The sequence below is a fragment of the Poecilia reticulata genome, chromosome 8 (genome assembly GCF_904066995.2).
Source record: "Poecilia reticulata chromosome 8, P_reticulata-male-v2, whole genome shotgun sequence".
In the NCBI taxonomy this organism is placed as follows: Eukaryota; Metazoa; Chordata; class Actinopteri; order Cyprinodontiformes; family Poeciliidae; genus Poecilia; species Poecilia reticulata.
This window is the reverse complement of record NC_088837.1, coordinates 16,794,497-16,816,977: the sequence shown is the minus strand read 5'-3', so window position 1 is coordinate 16,816,977 and position 22,481 is coordinate 16,794,497. Positions and strand designations below refer to the sequence as shown.

The 22,481-nt window shown below is 38.9% G+C and overlaps 1 protein-coding gene across 1 annotated transcript in view; it reads left to right on the top strand.

The window, feature by feature from the left end:
• The first annotated feature begins 1,300 nt into the window (after positions 1-1,300).
• gcgra (glucagon receptor a) overlaps positions 1,301-22,481 on the top strand; it is a 38,211-nt gene continuing 17,030 nt past the window's right edge. Inside the window, exon 1 of the mRNA XM_008416097.3 lies at positions 1,301-1,643. The gene's annotated coding sequence lies outside the window, so the exon portion shown is untranslated. The remainder of the gene's footprint in view (positions 1,644-22,481) is intronic.

The following is a 22,481-nucleotide window of genomic DNA, read 5'->3' as shown; positions in this document are numbered from 1 at the left end:
CTTCCTATCTTACCTTCAAACCAAAATCTGCTCGTCTCCAGGATCAGTTATAAAACTTCAAGCGGATTGCTCCTTCCTGGCTTTTGCACCTCAACAGTTGAATGGGCTTCATCTGTCTTGTTGAAAACCTTGGCTCAGTTAAAAGCAGCTGAAGACATTCAAAGATATTTTTCGTTGGGATATTTTAAAATAGTTTCTGATATTTGATCTCTATGTCATTTCAGTTTTTTTTTGTCTTTTAAATCACTTTTTGTGACATGTGTCTGTGAAAGAAATTATATAAATAAAACTTTTTAGTCTTTCAGCAGCAAACAAAAATCAGTATAAGAATTTTTTTAATTAGTGCTTTCCAGGTAAACCAATTTCTTATGAACAGTATAGTACTATGTTCTCCATTTTGGTTTTAAATACTAGCATATCACACTTTAATTTATTTTATTATGTTGTAATCAAATTAAACTCTATGATGTTGCATTTTTTGCTACCTGTTTTTCTTTTTAACCTACAACTCCTGATGCTGCAGTTACAAAAAAAAAATAAAAATACCTGAAGCAACATTTCCCTTTGGGATTTTGGCTTTATTACTTTAAGCTTTCTTAAAGCCCCGCCTCTTAGCCCCAGACCACCAGTGGTCTCCCATAATTGCTTAAATTTAAACGAAAGGTTTATTGATCTATGGAGAATGAGGGTATTATTAAACCTAATTTGATTGTTTTTAGAATATATATATATATATATATATATATATATATATATATATATATATATATATATACCTCAACTAAGTAATGTTTACCTTGTAAGTAATGTTACATTACTTTGTATGCCAAAAAATGTTACATTACTTTGTATGCCAAAAAAAAAATCATAGTGTGACCTTTCTTTGTGTTTGAACTTTAGTTTGTACATAAACACATCTCAGCAAATGATGACCAATTATCCGTGATTGCTTTAAGCTCCGCCCCCTTTCCCAGATTCCACAACATCCCCTGCCTTAAAGGTGAAAATCTTATTAAAAAAAAATAGAAGTGGACACGTGACACTGGTGATGTCTTAAGCGACAATTTTAAACCCCAAATAAAGCTACTGAATAGGAAAAACACAGTCAGTTATTAAAATATTGTCATATTTTGACAGGTGAATACTAAAAACAAGGCAAGCTGCACAAGTGCTCCTGTGAGTACCTTCTTCACACTTTTAATAAATATAATTGGTCAGAAGCGCTTTGCATCCATCTTTCGTCCCAACACCGAGGCGACACCCGCACCCTCCTCCTCCTCCTCCTCCTCCCCCCAGCGTCCAGTTGCGTCACGCGGCTACAAGGAGCGGAGCGGCTCGGCTGAAACACGCGCGCACACACACACACACACACACGGAAACACACAAACGGCCACCAGCGCCCACCGCACACACACACAAAGTGTTTCCTTTCCTTTTACTCCTTCTTCAGGAGTTTCGTTTGAAGCCGCAGACCGACGGTGTTCGCGGTGTCGCCGACAGGTCGGAGAACTGAACTTCTTCCCGAGGCGCTCCAGAACCTCTGTTGAAAGTTGGATTACAGCGAAGCGACCTGAACTGAGAGGGAATAAAGCTCCTCAGAGGATGAGCATTTGGGATATCAGCGGAGCTCAGTGCTGTCAACGGTAATTTGTTCCATTTTTTATGATTATTAATATTATTAGACTTATTATTATGCAGTAGTGGCAGTAGTAGTCATAATATTATTTGTTTCATTTTCTTTTGCTGGTTGGGGTCAAATTTACATTTCTCAATGTTTTTTTCTTTCTTTCTTTAATTCCAGCAAATGCACTTAATGCTTTTCTTATCGCTCCATTATCAGTGCAATTCCATCAACGCCATCCTTTCATCTGCAGCATTATAAACCAAACCCATGTGCAGAGAAGGATTTAGTGCATTATGTCTGTGCAAACTGGTTTAATCTAAATTGCTCCAACTGAATATGAATAATTTAAGTTTTTTCTTTGAATTATATTTCTCAGTTTAACTTAAAACGAGAGTGCAACAGATCACATGAATGTGTAACTCCTGCCTTTATGAGGCTAAACCAAGTGAGACATAAAGTGTATTTGTATATTCCCAGACATTTCATTAATGTTCATTTCCACTATTTAATTTTTACAGATTAGAAAGGGAATATCTTAGCCTTTTTCTGCCCTCTTTGTTTCCATAATTGCATGCTAAACACACAACTATATAATACATTAAAGGCTTACCTAGTCCATGACATATAACTGTAATTACACACCAAGGAAATAGTTCTTCTTAATGCACAGTTTAATAGTGGATAAATCTGAATTTGATTGTTACGGGAGTTAATTGTCCAGGAACCATTCTGTTGTTAATTAGACTCACTTGAGCGGCATCATGCAAACCAACAAAAACATGTGGGTCCTCGGTCCCTTGTGCGTCCTACTGAACCGGGTGTTTGTGAAAAACATGGTGCATTTTCTGTTAAACACCTACCACACACAAGTAAACAAAGCGTATTCATTAGCTGCACATCTGCTGCAGTAATGCTACGGTGCTGCACAAACCTCACCCACATTGGTGAGGAATCAGAGTCATGCTCGCAGGTGCACCGCATGGCTGAGAGAGCTTTGTCTGCATACAGTCTTTGAAGCTGATTTGCAAGCATTAGTGGGCGGTGAAGGTGTTTCAATGAATACCGAAAGTAAATTAGTGAAGTTCTGCAACACAAAACTAAAGTGACCGGGAGAGCTGATGGACGACATTTGCAAGGCTCAGAGTTCAACTGTTTCTGTGGTTTAAAACACGGGATCTTAACTTTGGGCGAGTGTCTGCGCTTGGCCATTTATTTGAAACTCTGAAAATAAGGAGCACTTTGTGGTGTTTTCTTGGTTCTGTGTGGATGTATAAAATACAACTTTAATTTCCATTAAGTGTTTTTTAATATATCTTTGGGAAAAGAAGGTTGTGAGGGACGGCTTGTAAACAGTAGGAGAGATGAAGCAAATGGGTTGAATACAGCTTTAAATTTTATGTGTTTCATTATCATATGACTCATTGAATTGCCCATAAATGCATAATAAGTCACTGACAGTATGATTAAAAGTACTTCTGTAAATTAATAGTGCCAAACATGATTAAATCATCTTTAATTTGTTATGCATGCAAATAATTTGCCCTGTGTTTGCTTTGTCCTTATAGAATATGATTTTTTTTCCACCTTTCTATTCTTGTTAGACAGAAAATGAAAAAATGAAAAAATGTAAAATTTAAAGCATTTAGTCATCTCATGAAGGTATATGACAGCCTATTTGGAGCAAGAAATCAAGATCTGTGAGACGGCGGCTACATATGGGTGAGCAGTGTGAGACTTAGGCGGCCTTGACAGCTTTAGCTTTTTAGTGTGATAACTATGAGGGTTAGTGAAATTGATAGGTGGGAACAGAGAATAGAAAGGGCTTGTTTCTTGTATCCATCACTGCCTGTAGTAATAGGTGAAAAAAAAAACAGAAGGCATTGAAGACGAGAAATTAATTTGAGTGAGACAAACCGCGAGTAAAGAGACGAGACGCAACTTAAAGATGTTAAAAGAAGAGCCTCAGCTTGATCTTCTCTACAGGAGATGAGTGAGAGTAAGTGTGTCTGTGTCGGCCCACATAGAGTGATCACGAGCATCATGCGGGGCACTCCGGGTTCTGATTCAGCTGGACCCTCACAATGAACCTAGCAAGGCTAATAATAGATTCCACAACAATGAACCGGCAGCCCAGATTGTGACAGAACTCAGATAAGAGTCTGTCTAGATTAGGAAGCCTCTGTTCTCGTAGCACCTTGTCAAAAATACACAGTTTGTCAGATCCTGAGGGAAATTTGTTGAATTGCAAAGGAAAACCGAGAAGAGTCTCGCTACCAGGGATCACATTGGGATTTCAGAGAATCTTGGATCGTTGTTTTCATGTTAGAGTAATCACAACATTAAGGATGAATTATTTCACAGCTATTCCATAGCCCTCCTCATCATTGTTGATTAAACAAAAATAGCTTTGTATTGGTTCTGCCTCAGTTCACTGTATGTTTTGATGATTTCCCACCTTAGATTTTTTTTTATCAGGTTGGAGACAGATTAACAAAATTTTCTTGAAGAATGTTAAATATGTGATGTTGGACTAACACCAGAAGATGAGAGTAAGACAAATTTAAAATGTTACAGTAATATCATATTAGCAAAATTAGACAAACGTAGCAAAAATGTGCAATACAACCGGATCAGGCCACCCTCTAACCCGGTTAAGCAACACTTCTTCTGGGTTCATCCGTTTTATTTTCTCCTCTGAGACGTCAAAGACTCAGTTCCTCTATCGCTTCTGTCTGCTTCCTGCACAGGAGCATCAATAAGAGCTAAGCATCCAATCAGAAGGCGACTTAATGTAATGTGTAAAGATACCTCACGTTAGAATAGTCCAATTATATCAACACATTCAATTCTTATTTTCTTCATTTTTAAAACCAGTTCTTCATATTTCAATGTGAACGAAAATGCCAACAATCACCATATAACTGTTTCAAGTCTGGGGCTGGTTTCACATTCAAAGTTGTAATCATTGAAAAGTTCACCTTTAAGAGTTTAAGGCAATCCATTTTTATAGTTGTGCAGTTTTTATAAAGCTTTTTAAATGACAAAAAATGGGCAAATAAGATTATTCACTTATATTGCTGAATTGAACACTTGTCAATGTCATAAAACATTCATAATTTGGAAATTCTGGGATAATATGTGTGTAAGAAGAGGTACAGTATTTAGAGGAAATTATTTTTTTCTTGTACAACTCGGTAAGACGCATTGGTGCTTGTTGCCCTTTGTTTGAAGGGAAACATTTCCATTTCTGGGGCAGATACTTCTGATATTACCCTCTAACCTCTCTCTCTCTCAAAAGCCACCCCAAAGAAAAAATGACAGCATTTAAATTTGGATACTTTTCCTCACGTTTTTGTAATCTAAAAGTACCGAGCAGAGCAAAGACGTTTTATTAGACTGCTCAAAAGCAGTAGCAAAGAGAGTTGTCCCCGTCAAAGTAACGACAGGTTTGAATTTTTTTATTTGACTGGTTGGCTTGACTATTTTGCTAACTGTATTGTCTCTAAGGGAACTTTTTGCCTGACCTTTCACACTATACAGCCTGTACAGTTTGTTTACAGGCTGACCCCGACTTTCTAAAAACTCAGTTTCTGTTGGACGGTTAGATGTATTTATCTAAGCCAGAGTTCAAGCCGAGATGCCAAAACTCTGGCAAAATAATGGCACAGGAGGAAAGACAAAGCATAGTCTGAAATCCCACATGTCTTAGCAAATTTCTGCTGCTGTGCACACAATGCTCATTCAGAGGCAGTTCTTGTGCTGCCAGACCCGTGCGGTTACAGATTTGGACAGCTTTGTCCATGAGTGAGTGTAAATCTAGACGTATGATTGGAGGCTCCAGGAAATCAAATTTGAAATTTCTGATAAACAATGACATGGCAATTTATTTCCTCAACATCCTCTTTATGGCAGCTCCACAACATTAAATCGCATGATGTGCTTAATTTTATTGTATTTATTTATTGCTTCTCTTCCAAACTGGAAAGTAAAAAAAAATATTCCAGTACAAATGCATTCTTTGGAGAAATCAATCTACATGGGAGCCAACTGGTATTTGCAGCAGAATATAATTTGTGGTTAGATCAAGCTGTTTTTGAATGGAGTTCTTTCATGGGGTCAACTTCATGGTGGCTAATTTCTGTGTTTGAATTCAGTTGGATAACAATCTGAGCTTGTCATTGGCTGAAACAATTTCACCAGGAGCTTAGTTGAATGTCCCTGTGGTTGGTTGTTCTGGCTCATTAACAAACTGATTTCATCCACCTAAATGGACAAATTAAACTTGTAAATGCTTTGTGGAGTAAAGGCATAAAGGAATTTGGTTGTGTTGACCTCTTTGAAAACAGAATCACTTTAAATTTCACCTCTGCAGAATCCACTAGAACATCAAAGTTGGGGGGGAAAAAAAGACACCTGACGACAGACTGTTTTTTCTAACATATTGGTACATTTAGATTTTTTATATAATTTTTTGCCAGACAAATATCTTTGAAATTCTTTCAGGTGAGGAATAATTAGGACATTTCTAAGTTTACTTTTGCTTGAAATAGCTAGTCACACAGAGGTGCGTCACTTTTGGTTACACATGATAAGAAAACCGTTGCTCAGCATGTTAAAGTAGGCTTGCCCTGTTTAAACCTCTGACATTTAGTTTCATGAGCCCCTCACAGCTAAAGCAAGACTGATCACCATGGTAGGACTAAAAGAGCTAAGAGCTAAAACATTACCTGAGAGCGAAAACAAAGGCCAGTACTCCTGGAATAATGTTCTCTGAACAAACGAGTCTGATACAGAATGATTTTTAGGCACCAGAAAAGACGACATATTTGTTATAAGTGCAGCATTCAATGAAAATAATCTCATGGCATCTTTAAAGCATGGAGCTGGAAATATCATGGTTTAGAGATCCTCTGCTGGATCCCTAAACCATAACATTTAATACAAGGACTGGGTGAGAGCTAAAAACAGGAAAGCCACATCTCAATGATGCTGCAAACTTTACTTAAATGGTGTCAGAGACTGACGTCTGCACGAAGGCATTTCTTCTAAAAGAAGGATATTTGCAGGCTAATAGGGTGAGGATGTCCTAACTTGTTAATAGCTATTTTTCCATTACTGGAATAAGTATAATTATTTAGGTCCACAAAAATAAAAAAATAAAAAAATAAAAAAAGGTTGACATGTGAAGGTTTTGTAATTTGGGTGACCTGATTTTTTATTTTTTTTTTATAATTGCTAATCCTTATTGTTTAAAATCCCAATTGAACTTGAGAAATCAGGACCAGTAATTAACTTTGTGGAGCAGCAAGCAACCAGTTCTTATCAAGGATACATTGACCATTGCTTCAAGCCACAGTCTAATGGATGACTGTGTTGAACCTTTAAGCACCTGCTTGCTTAAACCAATAAGACCCAAGTAAACTCTAATAGTGTGTTAATAGCTGAATAAATTTCAGTTCCTGTAATGAAACCTCTTTAAATCAAGTTTGCTACTTCCGAAGCTAAATTGAACCACTTATTCTTATTTATCGAGCCAAAGTAGACGTGTTTTCGACTGCTGAAGAAGTTAACATCTTTGTGTTTTTTCCTCATACAGACCAGTCACTAAGAGAATTATGGGCTTGTTTCTTTGCAGACATGTGCACACCTAATGTCTTGGCTGGAAACCATTTAGCCGTCTGCCCATTTTCATCCATATATTTCTGGTCTCTGGTTGGCATTTGAACCCATTTCCTCCCAGTTTCTCTTGTTCAGTACAGAAACTAGGATCAGATATTTGCCACTGCACATTCCACCACTTACCCGTGGTTTGAATAGCTGCCAGCTTCTTACCTTCTTGACCTAGAATACAATTCAAGAAAGTATTTTGATGTTGTTTCCCTTTTGCGCTGGAAATTAAATAATCATTGTGACAACAAAAAGAGCCTCATTGTACAAAAAGAACCTCAAATTTATCTGATTTGCTTGACATTTGTTTACTCTGAGCTCTATTCATTTTCTGTTCACTCAGTCAGAAACTGTTACGTCATACCATGTTTTTCAATTTTTCGCACAGTGAACATAAGTAACCTATTATCATCTGTAACAAGCATCAATCTTGGTTCTGTAAGAGCTTTGCGTTGTCAGCTTCACAGCACGGAGACTCTCCACCACATTCACTTTGGACATCGGCCAGACTCCGAAAGACTTGAATCACATTCTTTCAGCCTTCACTCAGTCGTTTGACTAAACTCGAGTCCTGTGATGTTCAAATTAGGTGTTTGGAAATAAATGTTTAGTTTTCACTTCACATCTACTCACTGTTTAATATCAGCAACTTTTGGAGCAAATCAAACCGCTTTCGAGGAAATCTTCGCCATATAGATTTGAAGCTGGTTATCTCTGTGACTTTTTAACCGCCTCACATTTTTTCTTAGAAATAGTGGAAACTTTAAACATAGGTTTAAACGTCCAAAACTGAAAGCCAATTTGCAGAGCTTGCTTGCTAATTTGCACACATTTCTCCTGGTTGTTGCTGTTATTTCAACACATTCGGAGTGACTTGGAGCTCCTGCGCAGTGTCAGTTGTCTCTATTTAATGGGTCTCATTATGCCAATGACCAGGCTGTTGAAACTCAAAGGAGCAGGTTGTCCAATAATAATAAAATGCTGTAATGCAAATCAAGAGCTCTTAAATGAGAGAAATTACCAGAGGGAAGAATTTAAATTATGTTATATTTCCACCACAAAAGGCTGCAAATGAAATCCCACCCTTAAAAGTGGTAGTTTGGCTTTTTTTAAAAAAAGTTGCTTTAACCTGAAGAAGACTGAGAGAAGTTATGCTAAAAGTTAGAGATAGCGTGACTGTGATTAACATGGATTTCTGCCTTTGTGAAAGGAGTCCAATCTGTAAATAGCTTTTTGGTTGAGGACCCATTCCACCGCTTCTAGTGACAAACTGGTGCTAGCGCTTGCTTATCACCAGTTCCTTGTGTTTCCACCATCACAAACACCGGCACTGATAAAAGCCAGATTAGCACTAGAACAAAATGAACTCATTATTCCTAATCTTTCCTGTGCATATTTTGATATCACCTCTCACAGAGTTTAATAGTAGTAATTCATTATTTTTAATCACAATGCTAAAAGTTCAGTTGGCTACACCTTTTGTGTAATATGCCTATAGTCGTAACAATACTTTTTGCAATTTTTTAAAACAGTTGTCGTTTTGTTTGAACTAGCATTAATAATATAGGCTGGTGACATCACAACATTTGCTTGCAGGGATTGAGAGGAAAACAACTTGATATATAAGTGGCAACATGACCTGGAAAAACTATGTAGGTAATATTAAGTTTAATCTCTGAGAACCTGTCTGTTTAAGAATCATGTGTCTGAGTTCATTTTACAAATAGGGTAAGATGATGGCAACTCATAGCAACTCCACAGTATCCCATTTCAGTAAATGACATTTTTCTTTAAGTGACAAAAGCATCTAGAAGTGGAGCTTAGTTTGTACAACTGGCAGATCTAAATGAATTGGACTGAACAAAATATAGTTTTAAATAAAATATTAAAAAGTTTTTCAACTGAAAAAAATAAATAAATACCTTCAGTGTTTCCTTAAAAAAATAAAGTCATAAAGGCTCGACGTTCCCTATTGATGCCTTTAACATGCAAAGCAAACCCATGTGAGAAGTCACAAATGATTTAAGTCAGATCCATAGATAATTAAATTTTGAATGAATAATTGTTTTATGAGACCTTTCCATGGCATCACGACTAAAACATATTCTTTTTCCCTCATTTTTAAAAAATAATCACTGTTCAGATTGATATCAATCAATGACGTCTCTGTCCCTGACCGCATGTAATGCCACATATGAAAACAATATTTTATTCTTTGGTCTCAACTTTCTCTTTATGACCAGTTTCAAGCAGGCAAAAAAAAAAAAAGAAGAAGAAATCCCATGTGTTCGAGTCATATAAATCTATCAAACTGTCTCCAACTTCGATTATATAAGTAGAACAGCAGGGAGAGAAGCCAAAAAAAGTCTGTTATTTAAGCAAAACACGTGCAGGCCAGCAATATTTCAGGGTTCCCTTTCATATGTTAATACTTATTCTAACCTCTTTATGTGTCTGGTAAGTAGCCGTCTGCAGAAAATCAGCATCCCCATTAAACTCAATCAGAGCCCAAAGATGAACTGAGACGAGCCTCATCACACTGCAGAGGTCATGACTGGACGGATCTGAGGACTCATAAGTTATGCCTTGCTGAGAAGAGTCAGTGGGTTGTGATGATGGAAACACACTGTTTGTGCTGTCTTTCTCCAAGATGAATTACACAATCAGGCTCAGCGTGGCTGATTTGATTACCCCAGTAATGATCAACCTACACGCTACTGTGCTGACTGAACGGGGGCCAAAGGTGCACGGCTCATCTGGGGTCACTCTTGGTTATCTGATTTGTGAGTTTTTAATGGCGGCACTTAAGACATTGTGAGGCTCAAATCTCACCCATTTTGGGGGATGAAGGGGGATAAAACGTGCCTGGAACCTCTTCCTCACAGAGAGCAATGAAATACCGCCTGGTTTATTATACAACAGAATCAATACCTGCAGAGGGATTCAAAAAGATCAAAGAACATGAAAAAGCCTCAGTTTTCGTTTGTACTGCTTCGTAAGCCCTGGAGGGGGCAAAACTATCGAGCCGTTTTCTGTTTGCTCAAATCTTCATCACTGATGCGCTAAAAATACCGCTCTCTTCCCTCGTAATCTGTGGGGGTCTAGGGTCAAGTGTGGTTCATTTTTGCCTCCTAACACAGTGCGTGTGTTTTTTTGCCGTCCAGTGCCCAAGATGCAGTTTCTGCACCTCAATGGGGCCACTCAGCTGGAAACTGTCGCAAACCCTCTCTTTGCCATGGGCTTTGGGTCACACACCAACCACATGACAACATTTCTCCATCAGCAAACAAGTTGTCTTTACATTCAGGTCCACTGACCACTTCAAAGTTTTGTTCTTTTTATTAAGGCTCTTATCTTGAGTGGGGTTTTTTTTTGTTGTTGTTTATTTTCTGAGTGAAACAGTTTGCAAAAAAAAGATAGGGAAGTAAAAGAAAAAAAAAACTCTGAAGCTAAATAACTCAGAGCCAAAGCACCAATGCAATGGATTCCTATTGTTGTTGAATGTAGTGCTCAGCTGGACAGTGTGGCCATCTTCACTGAGAAAAAAGCAAACCACAGTGGAAATATCAGCTTTCTTTTCCTGGAGGATGATTTCATAAGAAGATGTGAGCTGTGAAAAAGGGAAACAAATTTAGACATCTTGTTCACGAATGGGGGAAGAAGGGAACGGGAGATCGACAGGCGAATTGGGGCAGCGTCTACTGTGAAGCGGGCGCTGTACCGGTCCGTCGTGGTGAAGAGAGAGCTGAGCCAAAAAGCGAAGCTCTCGATTTACCGGTCGATCTACGTTCCCACCCTCATCTATGGTCATGAGCTTTGGGTCATGACCGAAAGAACGAGATCACGGGTACAAGCGGCCGAAATGGGTTTCCTCCGCAGGGTGGCTGGGCTCTCCCTTAGAGATAGGGTGAGAAGCTCGGTCATCCGGGAGGGACTCAGAGTAGAGCCGCTGCTCCTCCACGTCGAGAGGAGCCAGTTGAGGTGGCTCGGGCATCTGGTAAGGATGCCTCCTGGACGCCTCCCTGGTGAGGTGTTCCGGGCACGTCCCACCGGGAGGAGGCCTCGGGGAAGACCCAGGACACGCTGGAGGGATTACGTCTCTCGGCTGGCCTGGGAACGCCTTGGGATTCCCCCGGAGGAGCTGGAAGAAGTGGCTGGGGAGAGGGAAGTCTGGGCCTCCCTTCTGAAGCTGCTGCCCCCGCGACCCGACCCCGGATAAGCGGAAGAAAATGGATGGATGGATGGATGGATGGAAATTTAGACACATGATGCATTTTTTTTCCCCCACAGAGTGGGTTTCAGCCATTATGAGTGAGTGTAGCATATGGAGCCCAAAGGAGTCCAGTCTATTTCCACAGCTGTGAGTGAAAACGCTTTTCCATCATCTGGAGGAAATACACTGTTATTTTTGAAAATATGATGAATAAATGACAATAAAAAAAAACAACAAAATTAATAATGAGAACACAATTTCTCACAAAAATGTCTACTTGAAGGGAATCAACATTACTTTTTCATCTTTATACATTTTTTATTTGCTTGGAGCAACACCATGTCAAAGAACTGAGGTGGAAGATTATGCAGAGCTTCACAAAACAAGGCACAAGCCAAAGAGCCTCCTGCAAAAGAGCATCAGAATGCGCCTGCTATTACAATTGTTGAATGTTGCTTTAACAAGCAACACGGGCTCCTTCTCCAAAATCCAAATGAGACGAAGCACATTGAATCTGTCCTTGTTTGTTCACAAAGTGAAAATTTACGAGCACCCTGAAGAAGCAGTTCGTCTGCAGTAGCGGCTTACTCTGGTGGCTTCAGTTCTCTGTTGAGGCTGCTTTCACACTGAATAAATAATCTACCACATTCTCCACAAGCTCCATGACCGTCTGCAGCGTCTTCCTACTATGATCCAACCACATATGGACACAATCACATCACACTGCAGGCCACAAACTTGCAGAATGGAGCTAAGTGTTGCAAGATCATGTCCTGCTGTTGCAGTGCTAAGGCCATTATGGGGTTTGTTGCTCAGACATTAGGTGAGCATGTGCAGCTCTGCCAGTTTTCTGCTCTGATCTGTGTGGTAGTGACTGCATTCACAATCCACCGTAGAAAACATCGCACAGATCCTGAGTTTTAAACTTTTAGAGGGATGGATATCTCCCGCAATCTCAGAAGTTGAAGAACCTTGACGTCTGTCTTGTTCAAGAGTGATAGTAGCGTCGAGCAGGAGATGAACACGAGGACTGGGGTCTTGTCTGCAGACATGTGTCTCGATTAGTCCATTTCTGTGCTGATCCACAACTGTGATTAAACAAGCAAGTAGGATGAGATTCTTCACTAGGGTGGTTTGAAGGTGAGCTAGTCGCCTCTGCTAAGATGATTTACAGGAATTTGCTATGAGGAAGACATCTCAGGGGCAACCAAAAACAAGCTGGAGGCCATAACCTTTAACAAACTAATTAAGAAAAACACAAGATCCAAAGTAAAGCCATTCCCAAGCAGCACAAGCTTTCAAAAAACATTGCATCTGAAAAATGACTATGACACTTAAGGGCTACAAGGTCTTGACAAGGTTATCGGAAAGTATTAATATTAGAGTTAATACCAGTCGGCATAGCCTTTCCTTTATTGTTGGAGCACTAAAGTATTTGTTAAAGTAATACGTTGTAACAGTTTGCTCAAATTTTTCCCAAATTGGGCAGAACGCTCCATTTTCTCACGCATTTGGCAACACGAGTTGTAAAAACACAGCCAAATGTCCTTGAGCGGCTGCTGCTGGGGTCAGCAGTCTTGCTCTGTGCTGTTTGTTGTTTGTTCTGCTAGAAGTAAATAGTTGGGAATTAGGAGTGTTTGTAAACGGACGGGATCCGAATTGCAGACGGTGTCAGGATATCTTCCAGCAACATGTTTTTGTCTGCGTTACCTTTGGATGAATGAAGCCTTTCTGTCTCAGAGGCTTGGATTGTTAGCCGGAGTTGAAAAACAACATGTGGTCCTGCGTCACCGAAGAGCCTGCTGATGTCAGTGTGTTAGTGACCCGAGGGGCAGGACGTGGATCTCCAAAATGCTGTGGATAATTCAGGAGACATTGACCCCTTTTCACATTAGTACAGTATCTTATTGTTCAGGAAAATAGAAATCTCCAGTATATTTAATGGTGATTACAATAATCAAATTTATATGTTTTTAGCAATTGTCATGTTGTGCAGTTATACCAAGCAAAAGCCTTAGAAAAGTAGGGAAAAAAGAAATATTAATATTTATAATATTAATAATATCATTGCTGCTGTTGAAATCCACAAATATACACCCTTTGGTGAGATGAGTGTGCATATCTGACAGAAGATATTACTGTCCTCCAAAAATGACACAAAAGGTAACAAAGTGGAAAAATAAAGGTAGTCTTTTTAAAATAATTTGATTGAAAGTATTTTCAAATCTTTGTTGAACCATTTAACATTTCCGCTGTCTATAAGCTCGCAGACTTGGGAGAGTTTTAATTGGAGGACATTTATTTTTCTGTCATGACTTCATTATGTTTAAGCTGTTTGACATGTTGACTTTTTCTCGCTCCAACACGATTCGCACCTCTGTCGAGCAGCTCTCTCCAGTCACGCACCATCTTCTTTAAAGAGTTGCCATTGAGTTTCCTTACCGCTCTTCTCTGAGACGAGATGTCATCGACTAAACACGTCAAATATTCATAGACAACTAACATCCTGATGGCACAAAGAGCTGCTTATATTCTCCAAATTAGTCCTGAGTGTTAAGGTCTGAACACTCTGACAGTTTGCATCAATGTGTTGTTTCTTCTTACTTTCTGATTTAAACAGCTCTGGGAAAAAAATAAGGACAACTTAAAATGATCAGCTTCTGTGATTTTACTTATATGCTTGAATAAAATGAACATTGTTTTCTTATTCTATGAACTACTGACGTGTCTCTGAAATTCCAAGCAAAAATTTAGCATTATTGGAAGAAAATGAGAAACGGTCACAATAACATAAAATGTTAAACCCTCAATGATAATACAGCAGTTTTAGGACTATTACTAGCTATAGTTTTATCATCTATCCCTTGTGACTTCATGCATGGGACTAACTTTCCATTGAAGAATTACAAAAATGACATACCACTCAAAAAAGTCCGGTAACACAGTGTTGAGTGGAAAAAGAACAATAAACTTGTTTTTTTTAAGAGACTAATTTGGTCTCAAAATCATCCAGGAAGTAGAAAAACCCAAAAGCGATCAGCGTCATCAGTGGTCAGTAAGGAATATACAACATGAATCAAAGTAGCTTTGATGTTTACACGCAAATGACCTGAAAACCATCTGACTCATTTTAATGTGTGTTAGCATAAACTCAGATTTGAAATGCACCTGGCTTATGAAACCAGGATGTTTTATAATATATGGCTTCAACAGTCTGAACTTTTTTTTGTCACGTGAAATGCAACCTGATGATAATTGCATTACAAATATTAATGGTAAAAAAAAAAAATCTAGATAAAGTTACAGTAAGGGCTATAAAAATAAGCATTGAAATCACCCCAAACTCCAGCAGAGAGGCAGTGACCTCACTGGAGAGATCCGGTTTGTTATGATGAGCTCCTCTGAGAGTTTTAGAAAAAACGGGAGGAAAGAAGAGAATCGACTGACGAAAATATCAAAAAAGAGAGTAGATAAAAACATAAATAATGTTTTAGCAGAGCTTATGTTTGGCATTGATATACTGTGAAGGTTCATTTCTTACATTAATGGAACTTCTTCTGACCCAGATACAGTAAGTTTACATCATGGGAACACAAAGATCTGGCAAAGTTAATGTCGATTCTTCTCTCTATCACTAACTCACATTCCCGAAAGAGCTCCTGGGTTTCTCATTTTTTGCTTTCCAAATCTGGAGGTTGACATAATGTGACGGTTTGATATGCTTTTTTGCTTTTTCACTTGAATTACATTTTCTCTTGATTGACTGAGATGTTGCTCCTGGACAGTTAATGTCAGTCTCTACTAAAGCACAGCATTATATATATATATAAGGTTTTTGAAACGTTCAAACCAGTGTTGATCAGTAATGTAAAAGTTTAACTCATGCATGTGCAGCTGTAAATCTCAACAAGTACAAATATCATTGCAAAATGAATTTATGCATTTTACCAAAATGTTATATTTACGTAATAGATAAATGTGATATTACACAGAACCCAAACTCTTGAAAGGACATTTCTTCAGAGATGGAAGTTATTACTGTAGTTTGTGGACCTTTTTCTACAGCACTTTTTCCTTACACTCAACCTTTTGCTACGATGCTTGGATACAACCATCTATTGTACAGCTGTACATCTGTGGATAAATGGGTCCCGAAGGCCTGGATGTAACCAGCTGGGGAAAAGGGTGAAGCAACAACTCACTGCTGTTTTCTGGAAATACAGATAAGGAAGGACTAATTTTATTTCTTGCTGTCGATAATAATTACGTTAATGAAGTGTCATTAAATGATTCAACAATTTTCATGATATTTTTGAAGTGAAAGTTCACGATGAGTGATTCCTCCCTGTTCAAAGCCCACAGGTGAGATTTTTATTCACGCTGTTGAACGGGGAGCCGGTTATGATGTGGGTGTTGATTTTCATTTACCTGCCAGATAAATCAGATCCTAAAACTTCATGATTTACTCCTTGTGAAATTGGTAACAGCAAAGCGGCCTAGTTGTTGTTGGTTGTGCTTTCAGACCACATGGAGTTTGCATGTTCCTCCTCTGAATGCGTGGGTTCTCTCAAGGGCATCTTTTACCCCAGATGCCCTTCCTGATGCAACCCCTCCTGATTACTCCTGGGAAGGAAATGGTCTGAACTTATACAGCTCAAAGTGCTTTACACAAGAGCCACATTCACAGATACTCAGATAACTTGGGGCTAAGTGCCTTGCCCATTGACATGTGACAGAAGGAAGCTGGAATCAAACCAATAACCTTCTGTTGGTAATTATATGCACCCCAATGAACCAGCTTTTAATAAGGTGCAAAAGATGACCAGATTAATGACCAAAGGAAATGGCGGGTCCACGTTCTTGATGATTGATTGATTGATTGATTGTCCTAAATTAGTCATCGAATCATTTGTATAACTCCTGTAATTTCTAATTTGTTTTGAGAGTTATTCATTTTAACTTGTTTGTTTTGCTTAGTGCAAAATGTTGAGATGGCGTCAAAGATTAACAGCACATAATTGTACACGTCTCTATTTCAATAAGCAACAATTGTTTTGGTTAAACTCTTGCGTCGATGGTATCTCAGTACTATGCATCCAAACTGTCAAATATTTAATTTGGACAGCAGTCGAGATTTTTTTTTTTGCTTCACACACTTGTCTAAATTAATAAATCATGAATATATCTGTCCTAAACCGAGAAAACATAACTCCATCAGATAGAGTTGAGTTGTTACAGGAAATTTCTGCCAGCTGGATAAATTCAATATTGGTTCAGTGTCTTTAGGGTATTTGTAGCATGAAAAATGCCAGCCTTGTCCTCTCTGTTACTGTAGCGATTCAATTAGCATACTTTGTAAAAGACTTGCTCGAAGCTTCTCTTGGGAATCTACAGTATCCCTGAGCTACAATTTTTGTAAATATGAGGATCTGTTTTGATAAAAGTGAAGACAGAAGAAGCATATGAGTTTATTCTGCTGCACGGTCTCCCTCCCCCCCCCAACCCTCCTTCTGGTTTAACTTGGTTTCCTCATCTGACAGCTTTCACTCAGACATGAACCCAAAACTTTAACTGAGCCCTTGTTAGGGCTGTTGGTGCAGCAGAATAGCCACTCCGGCTCAATCCCGCGGTTCTGCTTTGCGTCCTTATAATAAACAGCACGGCCTTTTGGAGCAGCAACTTTTCCTTCATAAGTGATGGATGTTCTTCCTCTTTTAAGCCGAACAGCCTGACTAAATACGGTTTCGGACATTTGGCGTATCCACGTCTGGGGACGGAAATGTTCCACGACTCTACCACCTTATAAGACGCACCTCCCTAACGCGTGATAAAATCCAGGCTGATGGCAGAGTGACAGAGCAGCGCAGCAGAGCTCAGGGGATTACTGAGCATAAACACTTGCTGCCAGCATCCATAGGAGAGCAACATACAACAGATGTTCGTGGGAATAGAGAAGCAAGTGGATGCTTTCATATCTTGACTACTTATCCCATAAATAGCTCAGAGACCATGAGAAATTGGTCCTTTTTTGAACTAGACAATATCTTAATATATTTGATATCTTTTTTGTCTTTCCTGTTATCTTGTGCATTTTTGCTCCCTCATCTTCTTTCAACTTTATAGTTAGCATAGATTTTTTTTCCAGTCCTGCTTGTCGATTATAAAGTGCTCGCATGGTGTAGTTTGAGCTGCTACACCATGCGAGCACTTTATAATCGCATGGTTAAAGGGTAAGTCTGCTAAAGGGTAACAGACTTACCCTTTAGCTTAAGTTTGGCCATAAATTTGGCCATCATTCTTAATGCAAGAGCATTAAGAATGATGGCCAAATTTATGGCCAAATGTTTATTGATCATAGCCATGAAGCAAAGTGCTTCGCAGATCTGCTTTGTGACTGCCAGATCTGTTTTTACACTTCCTTCTCAACAAAAGCTATTTTTGTTTCCCAGTTGGAATATCTACAACAAACTTGCATGGTTAATTTTTTTCAAGTTTGCCACTTGTTTATTCCCCCTGCCCCTAAATAAGGGGATTTCCCATTGGGCTTAATTAGGCAGTTTTATCTTATCAGTGAAGTTTTATACACGGCATTCCTTTACACAGTTTTCGCAGCTAATTTTGTCTTTTGCATCAGAATATGAAATGATCAGTGTGTTAAGTTTATCAATCTTTCAAATAAACACCAATATTCTCACTGTTCCATTTTTGGCAGAGATAATGCTTTCAGTAAATGTCACCGTCAAGATGTTTTGTATTCGAAGACGGCACAAAGTTTGGCTCGTCCCTCTGACTTCCCGGTGCTGACAGGTGACACTGCAGAGCTCGTTTGTTTAAGCCAAATCTAAATTCAACCGGTGCAAATGTCACCGAGTGAGTTATTACTGCGATAAGTCCAATTTATTCCCATGAGACAAATATGAAATGGTAGATTAGTTTTGCAGCATAAGGCGCAATTTCTTTTTTGGCTGACGTAGCTCCGCTGGCTGGCATAGACGCCCCGGATTCAGTCATTCAGCGACTTTTGAGTTGCTGGAAACTGAATTTAATCGAGCAGTATCGTGCATTTCTCTTCACTGAATATGCCGTTTGAGGGCATTTATTCATAACCTGTCAATGTTCTTTAATTAAAAGAAGGAAAACCAAACAGACTTACCCTTTAGCTTAAGTGATATATAGTATGTCTGAATTTAAAGCTCGGTAGAAAAACCACTTATTACCATATTAAATTATAGGGTTAGTACTATAAAGGTCAAGATTTAAGTCTAAATCAAAACTATTAATACAGCCGGAAGAGTTTAATTTAAAATAATTTTAATTAAACAAAGAAAGTTTCAGGGGTTTTTTGGACGGGTGATAAGAAAACTATAATCCTGCTATTTTCATTTAATATTTAAGAATGGCATACCAGAAATTGCTTGCAACCCTCAAGAATCAGTGGAAACATTTTTATTAGCATTACAGCAACCAGACCCTTCCTGTAATTGCTGACAAGCATTTTCCAAGTAGGATTTTGCATGTTTCCGCTGGTATTACAAGGATGTATGTTTACTGATGAGCTCCAAGCCTTTTGCGGTTGGAAGGAGGAAAACAATAGAAAGACAAAATAATTTGTTTAGTTTGACCGTTTTCTTGATTCCAACAAATTCATTGTGCACCCTCCCTCAGACTTGTGATTTTGGAAGCGGCGCGGAGTATTTTCTGAAAACAAGGTTAATTTCTTGATTAAACTGTCAAATAATCCTAAAAAAAATAATAATCTTTGGGTGCAATTGAAACTCATCCTGCAACAAAGTAGAAAAAATATTCCTCTGCCAAACAACACTCACTGTTAATAAACAAGATTATGTATTTTATTAGTCATCCCCAGATAAACCATGGGCTCAAATGAGAGCTCCATGATTATGTAAACTGTGGTTACGGCACTAAAACTTCTGTCAGTGTTCGGGTTCAGCTGCTGCTCTGATAATTTGCAAAAACACAGGAAATCATGAAGGACGATGAACTTGGCACCCCGCGATTTGAAGGTTTCCAACGCGAGCTGTTGTTTGCAAAAAAAAAAAAAAGTTTTTGGTCCAAGTGTAAGAATGAAAGCGGCAACAAAGCCCTTCCTACACAAAGTCCCACACTTGCTCACATGCGCAACACACGTTGGACTCGAGTGCCAACATGTCCGCTTGTCATTGTTTTCCACCTACTTTCATCAGATGCGACCTCTGAACGGGAAACGTTTGTCACTAAACTCGAGTAATCGGGGGTTACGGTTGCTGCGCGCATATCATCAGAGATGTGTCACGACACGGACTGTGCTCCCACATTGTAACAGGGTCAGTGACAAACCGAGACGTTCAGAGCTTCAGCTCAGCAGCCGTAATCAGAGCCCCGTTTTTTTTTTCCAAATTGCTTTTGAGTGCAACAATACCTCCTCCTCTCACCGTTTTCCTCATACCGTACTGCACAATAGAGTCCTGTTATGTCACTCTTTTGTAAATATGGGACATTTTAAAGAATGGATTAGCAGCTCGTGGGGAGGACAAAATGTAAAACGTGGAGTTTGTTTAAATGTCTGTGTGAGAGGTGGAGGCCGAGCCAAACCTTGACACGTTTTCCAAACACAGATGTCGGAGAGCGAGCGGGCGGGCGGCATCGTGTCCACCAACACATCCAGCAAGCCTGAAGCAAGTTTACAGATGGATCAAGTCTGGCTGTGAACATCTGAAGCATAGTGACTTGTAGTACAACGTATTATTTTAAAAACTGCCTAGAAAAGGTGTGTGACCGTTCAAATATCTGGATTCTGTCAGTCACTGGCTGGAGATGTAAAAATATGTTATTCTCTCAATGAAACATTTACTTTCTTTTCTTTAATATAACTCCTCAGTAATGTTTTAAAATTTGTCTTCTTGTGTTACCTTCTTTTTTTTTTTTTTTTACCCATACCTTTGAAGATGAGGTGGAAACATTTTTAACATTACATCACAACTATATTAGATAGAAGCTTGTGGGGAAAAAATGATTTAAATAGCAAGACCTACTATGTCCCTGTTAAAGGATTTGCTGTCGTTTGTTTTTTTATTCCATTTTCAAAAAGTCTAAGCACTGTTACCATTTTAAAAAGATGCTGGCATAGTTGCACTTTGAAAACATGTGTGCTGCCACTCTATTGCATGTCTCCAGCATCGCTTTTCTATGTTTTTGACAGTGTAATATTCACAAACGGATCACAGGATAAGCCACGTAAGCTCTTCTATCCCTCACACACCATTTATACCACACATATGCTCAGCTGCTGCTGCTGCAGCAGTAATATCATTACATAATCTCATGCAACACAGTGAAAATGCGCCGTCTGTGTTAATATTGATGCACCTACCTCTGCAAACTCAGAGTTTTTTATACCATCTGGCCAGTTGAGATTTCCATCAAAGCTTCTTTATTTCCTTGAATCTTTAAACCGCTAACACATTTTTTCATTTATTTCTATATGTGGAAAGATATTAAACAGTGTAGCAGCAGATTTATTTAGTATTTATTTAGCTGGTGTCTAAAGTTTAAGAGCTGCCGGTGTAGTATGATTTGCTTTTCTGTTTTGCTACACCTGTTGTCATTTCTTTTTGTCCATGTTGTCTCAATAACCCAACCCTGCAACGGTTGTTGTTTTTGCTACATGTTTTTCCTCATCATTTAGTGATACAGAATTATTCAAATAGTTTTGTTCGTTTTGATGTGACGTGAGTTTTCTATTTCTCCAAGGTATTTTTCCACCTTTCACCCTATTATCAGATAGCTGGGCCTGTTTTTTGGTGTATTTTTATTTTTTTTGTATAAAATGAAGTTGGAAAAAACAACAACAATACTGTGGATAAACAGCTATGAGCTGGTCTGGTTCCTAATAACAACATGTTAAGTTTTCATGAAATTTTAATATGTTTTAAGCAAACACTGACATGCACAGCCTACTTTTATTATCTTTGATTATGTGAAGACAAGCCACGCTCCATGTCTACCTCCTGGTGACTGCACAGTAGTCCATAAAGACCTACTTCTTAATTTATTTTTAGACATTTCAATGCGACAGGTTGCTCTCCGTGTGCACTCAAGCTGCAGCATTTTAGTCTTGTGCTGCAGTTTAATGAATATTTGATAGTACATGGTTCAGTGAAGTAGGGCAGGAAAGCTGCTTGTCAGGACGCATTTGTTGACTCACGGTGATCTAAACTTTAACTTTGCCATTAATGACCTTCTGGAGACGTTGCATATAACGTTCCTCTGCGAAAGACTTTGACACTGCAGTTGGCACTACGCCTGCTCGCTCAATATGCAGCTGTCGGTTTGCTGTGTTGGATTTTTTTTTTAGGCTTATGTAAAATCCCTACACTTCCTCTTGAAGAAAGGTAGAGAGGTAACAGAATTTCAGATGTGCCTCCAGATGAGCAATGCTTGTGTAATCATGGTAAAGGTTGAATGGGCAGAAGTGACACTAGATGAGTAAGTTTATTGTGTTATCTGTTGATGCTGGCCTAAAAAAAACCCCTAGGTAGTCAGAGTTTGTTGTTTGCCTCTTTGTGTTGGCTTTATGTCCCTGCCGCATCATGACTCACATCGTCAAGACAGCTTTTTTTCTGGCTCTGCCAAAAAACGTGCGAGGGCCAAAGTGTGCTTGAGTGAGAAAATTAACACAATTCTTCACTTTAACATGCACATTGAACATTGAAAAAATATATTTGGTGTAAAATTAGGCTCCAACAAATCTAGATTTCAGTCCGAAGTCCTTTAAATGGACTTTTGTTGTGCGCTGGCGCGACACAAAAACTTCTGATTTGATGTGGAAAGTCAAACATTCATAGCTGCTCAGTTTTCAGCCGGCCGCAAAAGACTGCCACAACTTGCTGCAACCAAGTTGTAAGCGCGTGTTTCAGCATCATGCCTTGCTCATTCTGAACTCTGCTTCACCCTCCTATGCATTTCACCATCTGCTTC